The sequence below is a fragment of the Mytilus trossulus genome, chromosome 9 (genome assembly GCF_036588685.1).
Source record: "Mytilus trossulus isolate FHL-02 chromosome 9, PNRI_Mtr1.1.1.hap1, whole genome shotgun sequence".
NCBI lineage: Eukaryota > Metazoa > Mollusca > Bivalvia > Mytilida > Mytilidae > Mytilus > Mytilus trossulus.
Window position 1 is genome coordinate 60273669 of NC_086381.1, and position 12734 is coordinate 60286402.

A 12734-nucleotide genomic window follows, 5' to 3' on the forward strand; every position below is an offset into this window, starting at 1 on the left:
CAATCAAAGATATAGGTAAGACAGTTTTTGTTCATCTATTTTTACTGAACAAGTCCATGACATTGTGGAGTTGTCAACCCCGAAAGGTCAAGAATGAGACTTCTTCGTATATAAGCCCTGTAAAATTAATCAGTATTCAAATCTAAAAATGACTTAAATATCTATAAACGCTAAAAGAAACATGTATACCTGATGTTCATATGATGAAATCATAGTCTATCAGTCAGTTTAATTGAAGTCTAGAGCTGGCATGTCAGTTAACTGCTAGTAGTATGTTGTTATTTATGTATTATTGTCATTTTGTTTATTTGCTTTGTTACATCTTCTGACATCAGACTCGGACTTGTCTTGAATTGAATTTTAATGTGCGTATTTTTATGCGTTTACCTTTTTACATTGGTAAGAGGTATAGGGGGAGGGTTGAGATCTCACAAACATGTTTAACCCCGCCGCATGTTTGCGCCTGTCCCAAGTCAAGAGCCTCTGGCCTTTGTTAGTCTGGTTTCATTTTAATTTTAGTTTCTTGTGTACAATTTGGAAATTAGTATGGCGTTCATTACTACTGAACTAGTATATATTTGTTTAGGGGCCAGCTGAAGGACGCCTCCAGGTGCGGGAATTTCTCGCTGCATTGAAGACCCGTTGGTGACCTTCTGTTGTTGTTTTTTTCTATGGTCGGGTTGTTGTCTTTTTGACACATTCCCCATTTCCATTCTCAATTTTATGCAATTAGATTTGATTAATGGATGTAAACGAAAAATAGCAATAGCCTACACAATATATATAGTTTTAATGATAACCAAGTTATGTTTTTCAGGAATGTCTTCGCCATACCTAAATGAATGCTATTTAGATTATACTGACGTCGGTACCGATTTCCAATTGATAACGCGATCCTGTGGATTTGTTTCAGGACTACAAGAGCGCACTGATAAAGTAAGGAAAGAAGGAGACAGATCTATCAAATTTGACGCACTTACTGAATCTGTCAGACAAATGCTTATACAAAATCCAAGGCCACCAAATGTTTCAGAGCAAGTGCATTTTGTAGAACAAGTACAAAAGGTTGAGGATGCTGAGTTTAAAAGTCCTAGTAGAATTCTAGTTTGCAATCAGATATCATTTCGAAATGTTGATTTTGAGCCTGGTGATTCAGGAACTTGTATTTATGTCTTAGGACCTGTAGGGAAATCTGGATGTATTGGAATGGCAATTGCTTCTCATCCAGGTGGCGGATGCATTGTAACACCAATTAAAGCTATCTTGTCAGCATTGCGAATATTGTGAAAATGCCAAAGGTTACACGTTGTCTTATGTAACGTTAACCAGAGTATGTGGTTGCATGTATATTCATATATATGTTTTAATATCATTTAGTAAAAATGTATATTATGTCAGAATTTTAATTATAAATGTGTCAAAATATGTTTATATGTATATAGTATATCTTAAAAGTCTCTCATACATCTTTTTAAGATTGGTACATGCAATGCAAACGTTTTAATGTTTTAAATCTATGTATGTGAATCTCATTTTATGTTTGTATGTGGTGAGACAATGATAAATATTGAATCTGAATCTATAAAAAAGTAATAGCTCTAGTTTAACATAACTTAATTAACACTCATACATTCAAGTCAATATGTTTTTTTATGACACAAGTATGCCGTGTCAATTATTTCGTGTTGTGTTACCTGATACTAACAATCAACATTTCGATTTCTTGATATAATCTTTTTTTAAATTCTTATCATATCATGACTTTAAATCATTAGAGTTTACGGCTCTTGCACAACGAAATATTTAAAAGCAAGTATGCAGGATTTTCAACCAAAATTTACGATTTAAGCATTGACTCATGTATTGATTACATGCACTAAAACATATACATGATTATATCAAGCTCTTTTTTTCATTTAGTGAGCAATAAAAGACAAAATTATTCCATTGTCGCCCTGTCCAAATTTTCAGATTTTTATGTTTCAAATATAGCGGCAACACGTGTTTAGTTGTTTATTTAAGATTACACGATAACACTGATTCAACCTTATATTCCTTTTTTTTTTTAACATATATGATATTTATTAAGGTGGATCGGGACTATTCGACTGCGCATAATTTCACGTATTAAATACAATGCACACGAACAGTATTTGTCGTAAATTCGATATTATTTTGAAAAAATAATATTTTTTGCTTGATTAGAATTGTTATATCATTGCTATGTCACTAAACGAATCCTTTCGTTATTATGTTCACTTTCAAAGTCTCAAAAAATTGACATTTCACTAATTTTCACCATTTGCTCGCCAAAATTTAGGTTTTAAGGGAAAATGTTTTTTTCCTTATTGGTGACTGATATTTTTTATTTGCTCATTCTTTAAAGCTACATGCATATTTCAGCTTTTTATATTACAGTTTTTGACCAAGTGTCTTGGAATGTTTTTTCGATATTCCGATAAAAATATGTCAACACCTCTATTCCCTATGATTTTATTGAAAAAATGGTTCCTTTAACATACTTGTTTAAAAGCAAAAAAAAGGACCCTAAATGATCCGTGACCCCCTATTTTTTTTCGACCAATTTGATTTCCTTTCTGTACAGAATTAAATAACAAAAAATACGGCACTTCTGATAGAAACTTCGAATAGGCCCGAGCCACCTTAAGGGCATACGATACAGTTACAGAAGAGGTAATGACGTTACTAACGTAAAATGTTATTTTAGCGACGTCAAACTATAACATATCGGGAAAAGGTGCATTTTTCAACTGATTTGTTTGAAAACGAGTGCATGGACCTTTTTCTTTTAAAACGACATTTTGTTTCATTTTGCAGGGAAATTATGTGGACCAATTTTTATAAAACTGTAAATAGTGCTTTTTTAATTTTGATAAATATACAGCAAAACATGAAAAAAAAAACTTTTTTTTTCTCAATTCATGACCATTTGATCATATGAGTTATTTATGAATAGAAAATGCATAAAATTTTAAAATACTTATTGAATACAGAAATTACAAATTATCTAACAAAAACAAATTTGTGTTTTTCTTTTAAAACAAAAAAGTTATGGCTTTCTTTCGAAAAAGAAAATACGACCACAAATCCGAAATTTGAGCAAATATACAAAATATCGACCTCATTTAACTCAAAAAGTAGCACATGCAGGTATATTTTTTATACATATTTGATTTAATCAGGCAAAAATAGCCTATATGGAATTTTTTATCAAACTGTAAATACGGGATTAAAACTGTATCGTATGCCCTTAATGTTTTTTCAGATAAATACAGAATGCTAAGTCGATAAATATCATAAGATTATAATAACACGAAGTAAAATATGACTCAAAAACAGCAATACTCGAAATGTGTTTAATATTCTATTTTTTCCATAAAGATAATATTATTTCGCGCTACAAGTTGCTGTTGAAAGTATTTTGATACTTAATTGCAAATTGTACCTGTGCTTTTAAAGTTCGCATATAGATATAGAAAGACGTTTCTAACTAATACAAGTTTCCCAAAGATAAAAAATTGCTTTTCTTACAACATTATTTTGTGGTTTTGTTAAAAAAAAAAATTCCAACAAAATAATATCAAACAAAGTCATTGTGTTATTGTGCTATGGTAATATAGATGTTTGTATTTTAATTTATCATTTTTGCTATGTTTTGATTATATGCCTTTTTAGCTCACCCAGCTTTTCTCATCACTAGGCGTCCTGAGCCGTCGTCGTCGTCGTTAACATTTTAAATTTTGAACTTTTCCTAGAGAACCACTGAATGGAATGAAACCAAACATGGCAGGAATGTTGCTTATGTTGTGCTGACTAAGTGTTGTTACTTTGTAGCCGATATATCATCCAAAATGACCAGTAGCGGGGGACTTAGTTTTACATAGGACCCTACGGGAAATACATACAAATGTCTTTTTTTAGAGAACCACTGAATGGGATAATACATGAATGTTCCTTATGAGGTGTTGACTAAGTGTTGTCACTTTATAGCCGATCCATCATCCAAAATGGCCGCCAGCGGGGGACTTGGTCTTACATAGGACCCGTAGGAAAAAAATCATACACATGTCTTCTTTAAGAGAACCACGGAATGGAATGTAACAAAACATGGCATGAATGTTCATTCTGAGGTGCTGACTAAGTGTTGTTACTTTGAAGTTAATCAACCATCTAAGATGCACGCCAGTGAGAGACATAGTTTAATTAGGACCCTACAGAAAATACATACAAACGTATTATTTAAGAGAACAACTAAATGGAATAATATAAAATATGGCATGAATGTTTCTGATGAGGTGCTGATCAAGTGTTGAAACTTTGAAGGTAATCCAAGATGGTCGACAGTGAGGGATTACGTTTAGCATATGACCCTATGGACAATGCATACAAATTACTTCTTTCAGAGAACAATTATATATTAAATATTTAACCAAATGGCATCGATCATTATAAGGGTATCTGCTATGATTTTGATCTATTTTAAAATGATTTCCAAAACCAAATTCAGGTGAGCGACACATGCTTCTGGGAGCCTCTAGTTTTGTTTCTTTGTTGACAACTATGTTTGTTTTTTCTAGTGTTAAGATTATAACACAATGTTGACTGTTGAACCCCTATTTTGTTTTTACATTTTTACTTGTTATGTATGAATGTTTTGTTCACACATCGTTGTCAATATAATGACAACTATCATTCAAGTGAGGGTTTTAGATAGCTATAAAACTTAATTTTCTACATAAGAAATTGTCTGTACCAGGTCAGGAGTATGACAGATGTTATTCATTCGTTTGATATGTTTGTGCTTTTGATTTTACCATTTGAATATGGACTTTCTGTTTTGAGTTTTTATCGGATTTTGGTATTTGTGTTAATTTTACTTATTACATTGGTTGCAATGAATTACATTGATTTCCCAGTTAGATCAAAACCGATAATTTCACATGTGAAATAAACGTGGTTATTTCACTCTCTGACGTCATACAACAATAGGCGTTGTCAAGACGTCGATAACGTTGAAACAAAACATGCGTAGGAAAAACATATAGTTCCTTACATTTTGTACATTAATTTCATAAAAAAAAGCAATTTGACCATGTAATAAAAAGTATAACTAATCGCCGTATTTGAATATCAAAAATAAGACAACTTGTGACCGAACGCCGCTATGGATTAAACTCGTGCTGCGCACTCGTTTAATCCATGCGTCGTTCGGTCACGCGTTGTATTATTTTTTGATATTCAAGTACGGCGATTAGTTATACTATAATTAAATTGTGCTATGCGGTAACTATTTTGATAATGGCCCCGGTCATTCCACCTTAAAGTGAAATCAAATAAATATTTGTAGATGATGATGACCGAAATTGAAAACATAGAAATAAACAATTTTCCTAAACAAAACGAATGAATTACATTTATTTGTTTTCGTGTAAATAGCCGTGTAAATATTCCTTAATCGTGGAATTTCTCCAAAAATATTCAGGATTATAATATCTCAATGTGATAGGAATATTGTATAATTGTAATGAAAATTTAATCGTTTGATTTGCAGATAAATATATTTCTCTATTTCTATGGAAATTTATCCCTTTCCGAACCCATTGTATAAAAAAATTTAATCAACGTGTGGTTGCTGGTGATCTCAAAAGATCATTGGATGATTTTAAGGGTCATGACCTTTTTAGCTAACTGGATGAATCAAATATGATAACAGGTGTTCATGAAATTGACAACCTCGTGCAATGTGAAAGGCACTCGAAGGGGATTTTCGGTGAACAAAAAAGAAAATGTCTTTTAAATCATTAGAGAAACAGATTCTTACATATTTACTCGTGGATTATCGGATTTATCCAATCTCGATAGTTAAATTATAAATTTTAAAGTCCTCGCCGAGGCGGCTCGGACTTTAAAATTGATAATTTAACTATCTCGATTGGATAAATCCAATAATCCACTGGTATCAATGTAAGAATCTATATATAAAAGAACATACCATGATATGTGTGGTTGGTTGCTCCTTAATATTGTAATCCTGACAATCTGAATATATGTATATAGTTTTGTTACATGAGATGTTTGTTTTAATGTCAGCCTTGTGATTTTGAATTTTTGAATTTTGTTTTCTGTACATAATAATAAAATAGTTAATTATGAACTTACAATATGAAATATTGTCATGGTAATTAGATTGTGTTAAACATATATATTATATGAATATATAATAATTGTGAACTGGCATGACACACAAAAAGACAGCTATCCCATCATAGGATTATAGTAAGGCTTCCATTACGGCATTATACTTTAATACTTTGATTCCGTACCCTCAAAAGAAATTAATAAGGAATGGAATATGATCACTATCATGGTATTTACCCGACCAACAGCAAAACCCAGTGGCGGATCCAGAAATTTTCAAAAGTGGGGGCCCACTGACTGACCTAAGAGGGGGCCCGCTTCAGTCACGCTTCAGTGATTCCCTTTATAAGCAACCAATTTTTCCCCCAAAAAGGTGGGGGGGCACCTGCACCCCTAAATCCGTCTCTGAAACCCTCGTCAAAGTTTGGAGTTCGTTTGTATGTGCAGCATGCATAAGTTCGCAGTCACATGAAAGACTCGTGTAAAGAGAGTACTACGCTCTCTGAATATTTAGAACCCTTGCAACAACTCTTTTAGGGATCTGAAGGAAAACTTGCGTACTTACGTACTTATAATAAATTAAGAAACATTTTGAAAAGGTAGGCATATGTATGCCAAGTTGATGAATTTCAGAATAGAAAACAGCTAACCTTATTTGAATCAGACTGAGTGTGCTCATCAGTAAATCAACCTATTGAAAAAGGTCGATATAAAAAAAAATTGATAAAGGTAAAAAGATTTGTGGGGTAGGGTAAAAATATGCAGGTTGAAGACAAGTTTCATTTCTTAATGAAATGTTATGCACTGCATACAAAAAAGAAAGAATTTTATCTTTAATAAAGTATGCATTCAATGGAAAAAAAACTTCCCTTATATTTCAAAGTACGAATTGCTTATAACGTTGATGTCCAGAGAGTATAAAAATGTTAATATGTTAGTGTCAAAATTTATTAGTACTTGTTTTGAAATATGAGATAATTTGCATTCCAGTAACTAAATATACAAGAAGTAGTGTAACAGTTGTAGTTTTTTGTATCAGCGATTTTAAATATTCTATTTCGTTTATTTTCATACACGATCTGGAAAGGAGTATAGTTAATTTTTCATTTATTTTTAATGTTATATTGTCTTAAGAATTGCTGTATAATCAAAACTATATATATAATAGAATTTAATAAATAGTCTTATTCTTTTTCTTTATTTTTGTATGTGACCTGCTGCAAAGTAAAATGTCTGTCTCTACCAAAAATACCCTTATTTTCTTGTCACAGTCCTAATTTCCCCGATCTTTTCTCGGACATTTTTATTACTGAACCTTATTTGTGTCTGTATTGTTAATATATTGTAGTCCTGAATATACATGTACTATTAACCACTGGACGTTTAAGCAAACAAAAGTTTATCAATAATCTTACAACATGCAATTGCTTGCACCTGTCCTAAATCAGGAATCTGATGTTCAGTAGTGGTCGTTTGTTGATGTGGTTCCCGTTTGAATATTTTTACAATAGTATTTTTATTTGACCCCTTTATAGCTTTCTGTTCGGTGTGAACAAATGCTCCTTGTTGAAGACTGACCTGTAAATGGTTAACGTTTATAAAGTGTGACATGGATGGAGAGTTGTCTCATTGACCCTCATACCACATGTCCATCTTTCTACATGTATACCTATATAATGAAATTCAGCTAGTTTTATAAGTGTTCTTTACATTGTCAATTGGTTTACTTTTTGTCATTTCGGGTCCTTTTATAGCTGACTATGCGGTATGGTCTTTGCTCACTGTTGAAGACCATAGTACAGTGACCTACAGTTGTTAATTTCTGTGTAGTTTATTCTCTTGTGGAGAATTTTCTCATAGGCAATCATACCACATCTTATCTTTAAATATTTAAACAATAAGTCATAAATGATTGATTTTATCTCATCCTTGTAGCAACAGATGAACAGAACAGCTTTTTATTTGTGTCAAGTAAGATTGTTTCTGACTTAAGGGCATACGATACAGTTACAGGGAAGGTAATGACGTTGCTAACGTAATTTGTTATTTTCGCGACATCAAACTGTGACATATCGGGAAAAGATGCATTTTTCGACTGATTTTTATCATTCAAACTGATTTAATTTGAAAACGAGTTCATGGACCCCTATTTTTCAAAACAGCATTTTGTTTCATTTTGCAGGGAGATTATGTCACCCAAATTTTATAAAACTGTAAATAGAGGATTTTTTTTTTAATTTTGATAAACATGCAGTAAAAAATGACGTTTTTTCCTCAATTCATGAACATTTGATGAATATGAGTTATTTCTGCCTAAAAAAATGCATATTTTTTGTAAATATTTATAAAATACAGAAATTACCGATTATTTAACAAAAAAAAATTGTGTTTATCTTTTATAACAAAAAAGTTATGTCTTTCTTTCGAAAAAGAAATTACGGCCACAAATCTGAATTTTGAGCAAATATACAAAATTTCGACCTCATTTTACTCAAAAAGTAGCACATGAAGGTATATTTTTTTTTACATATTTGATTTAATCAGGTAAAAAATAGCCTATATGCAAATTTTCATGAACTTGTAAATACAGGATCAAAACTGTATCGTATGCCCTTAATAAAATTAACGGTACCAATTTTTTGGCATCAGATGCGCATTTCGACAATACATGTCTCTTCAGTGATGCTCAAATATTTGAAATCCAAAGCTTATATAAAAGATGAAGAGCTGTAATTCAAAAGGTCTAAAAAGTATAGCCAAATCCGTGAAAGGAATCAGAGCTTTGCATGAGGGAGATACATTCCTTAATTTATAAGAATTTCTAATATTTTGTAACAGCAAATTTTAATAACACAAAAAAATCCGTATATTCATGCCAGTACCGATCTGTAATGAATATCAAAGATTTAAAATTATATAGAAAACCCCTCATTTCTACCAACACATGGTTACTACTACTAAACGAATTTTATCATATTATAGTTTGTACTTCAATTATAAAATTGTGGCAAATAATGGACTAACGCAGGTCATTTTTCTTTTGTCTTGAAAGCACATTTCATTGAAACATGGTGACGTCATGGTTGTATCTTCAAAAGAAAGACCTATCGTTCTGAAGGGAAATATATTCGTATAGCTAAGTAGGCCACACGCAGCTACTTTGTAGCATGTAAGCTTGCTTCGCTATGACAAAAAAGTATATCAATTCAAATAAATTCCTTGATTGCCTACGTGCAGTTCCCACTTTGCACAATGACTACTTTTCTTTTTTAACCTCGTATATGACGTTACAACTGTTAGGCTAAATGGAAATGCAGCTGTAGAACGACAATTTATTTGGGGGTGGGGATCATTAATATAAACAAGAACTATCTTTAAAAAAGATATCCGACGTATTTAAATTTGAGTATATGATAACGTTTTCTCTGTTTGTGTTCAGTATTTTCGGTCCTCGTATCTTTCTGTTTACATTCACCAAAACCCCGCGGAAATGTCACATACGTAGGTGCGTTCTAAAAGTCATGTACGTTCGTACAACAAAGTTTACATTAAAAATTATATAATGTCCCGAATAAACAACTGTCATGGATGCCAAGAGCTATTGGAGAAATAATTATTTTAACAAAAATATAAATCTTTGTAAGATCTAGTTCAAATATTTATAGTTTTTCACTTGCTTTCCATCACGATATAATTAACGAGACGTTTTTTCAAACACAACCAAATCACCCACCATGACAGCATTTTGTCCAATCACAGAATTTTCGAGCATGCGTATTCTGTTGTCATAGTTAAGCGTCCTAAAGTTCAGAGGGCACAAACCGAAACTATACCGACTACGTCGGATAAAGAGAAAGTGTTAAATGAAAGCCAATGAAACCAAATGTAAGAAGTTAGCAAATTTCGGTTACCGTTAGGTCCGCTGACTCATACCGCATAATAAAATATAAAAGACAATGAAATGACAAGCTTTAAACAATTCTAAACAGAAAACTAACGGCATATGATAACTATGAACAAAAGAAAAAAAACATGAAATACAGCAACACGACAAACACAGAAAAGCGGTCAACATGACTGATTAAGAAGGGATATAATTACGATACTGTTGTCAAGTCATTAAAGATTGCATATTTTGGCGTTAATATTGAGTCACTGATAAGGTCTTTGCGTCGGAACTAAAGACATTTATTCTAAAAACAGTTGTTGGCATGACACGGGTTATGTTCTTCTCATATATGTTATGATGGTGTAATACTAAACCCCTAACGGGAAGAATTGTGCCTGAGGTTCATATGATGAAATCATAATCTTTCAGTCAGTTTAATTGAAGTCTGGAGCTGGCATGTCAGTTAACTGCAAGTAGTCTGTTGTTATTTATGTATTATTGTCTTTTTGTTTATTTTCTTTGGTTACATCTTCTGACATCAGACTCGGACTTCTCTTGAACTGAATTTTAATGTGCGTATTGTTATGCGTTTATTTTTCTACATTGGTTAGAGGTATAGGGGGAAGGTTGAGATCTCACAAACATGTTTAACCCCGCCGCATTTTTGCGCCTGTCCCAAGTCAGGAGCCTCTGGCCTTTGTTAATCTTGTATTATTTTTATATTAGTTTCTTGTGTACAATTTGGAAATTAGTATGGCGTTCATTATCACTGAACTAGTATATATTTGTTTAGGGGCCAGCTGAAGGACGCCTCCGGGTGCGGGAATTTCTCGCTACATTGAAGACCTGTTGGTGACCTTCTGCTGTTGTTTTTTTTTATTTTGGTCGGGTTGTTGTCTCTTTGACACATTCCCCATTTCCATTCTCAATTTTATTGTGTTAAACTCTTAATCATATAAAAACAAACAACCATGTCAACAAAGAGAAAAACTAAATGGCCTAAAGACACGTTATAGACAGAGCACACATTCATTTGAGAAGGACAAAGATTACCATAGCACAAATATTAAACAGCATGGTAGGATGTGTAAATACAGAAACACGCCAAAAAGGATATAACCAAAGTTTAGACTTTTCAGTTAAATTTGAGTATCAATACCAAACTTTAGGTTAAATGTGAAAACCAACGCGTTGAAATTAAAACCAATGCTTTTAGAGAAAAAACCGACGCGTTGAAAGTAAACACTTAAGCGTTGACAGTAAAAAAAAAGTGTTGAAAATTGCATACGGTATATCTATATCACCAATGACACGAACGGCAACTCATACACATACACATACATGCAATAAAGATAAAAGGAGATATGCTATGAGTGCCAATGAGACAACTTTTCATACAAGTCACAATTTATAAAAGTACATCACAGGTCAAAGTACGGTCTTCAACACGGAGCCTTGACTCACACCGAAAAGTAAGCTATAAAGGACCCCCAAAACTACTAGTGTTAAACCATTCAAAATTGGCGGCGAGCGGGCGGGCGGTCGGAAATGAGAAAACCAACGGTCTAATCTATGTAAAAACAAGAAACGAGAAACACTTATGAACCACATCAACAAACCACAACTACTGAATATCAGATTGCTTGTACCATACAACACTTTTTTCTTTCGATTTAATAGGCGATAATCTCATTATATACCGTTCATATACAAGATTTCCATGGTTTTATTTCAATGCCTTCATGTAAATACTGTGCTAGACATTTTTTTGTATCGTTAATAATTGTGACAAGGTGCGCATTTGGAAAATAAATATCTGATCATTGATGCTCATGTCAAATATTTGTAATTCCAAAACATAAAACAAACGTTAAAATAAGCAAAACCCACAAGACCTTATCAATAAATTGAAGCCAAATCCAAACAAGGAAGTAAACTTGATACATCTCCTGGAAGGTGTACGACTTACCTCGATTGAAAAACGCTTAAATCAGCTCAATGTGCATATAACCACCTTCATTAAATTCAATTAAATGTCAAAACTGGTTATTGGTCATATGATTGTAAATAATATCCATTTAAAATGGGGAATATGAGAGGAGGCGCACACACAAATAGTCCAACCCAGTCCGTGTTCTGTAGGTGCCTGCCACAAGGCAGCAGCCCGTGCATCAGTGGTTGTCGTATGTCATTTTTGTTGATATTTTTTTTTCATAAATCTGGCAGTTAGTTTCAAAAGTTTTTTTTGTCATTTCTTAGCCTTTTAGATCATGCGATGCAGTATTTGTTTTGCTCATTGTTAAAGGCCGAACAATGACCTTTAGTTGTACACGTCAATGTCATTATTATTAGGTCTAATGTGGAAGGCTGTCTAATTGATAAGCACACCACATATTTCTAATTTAAATTGTTTGTACAATATATTTACACAGTACAATGATGACAATACGACAGCCACAGAGAAGACTCCATAAGTATTATTCATTTGTATATCATCCATTTTGTATTAATATAGAAAATTGAATATTGTTTGGAAAAATCTCGTGATAATCATTTCCCGCCAAAGTTTCAATTGATTATATCTCAAAATCAAGGTCACGGACCTATTATTTCCTTTTACTTTTTAGGTTACCTTATTAAAATTCTATCAATATATAACCGTGTCTCAAAAACCTTCATATTTTGA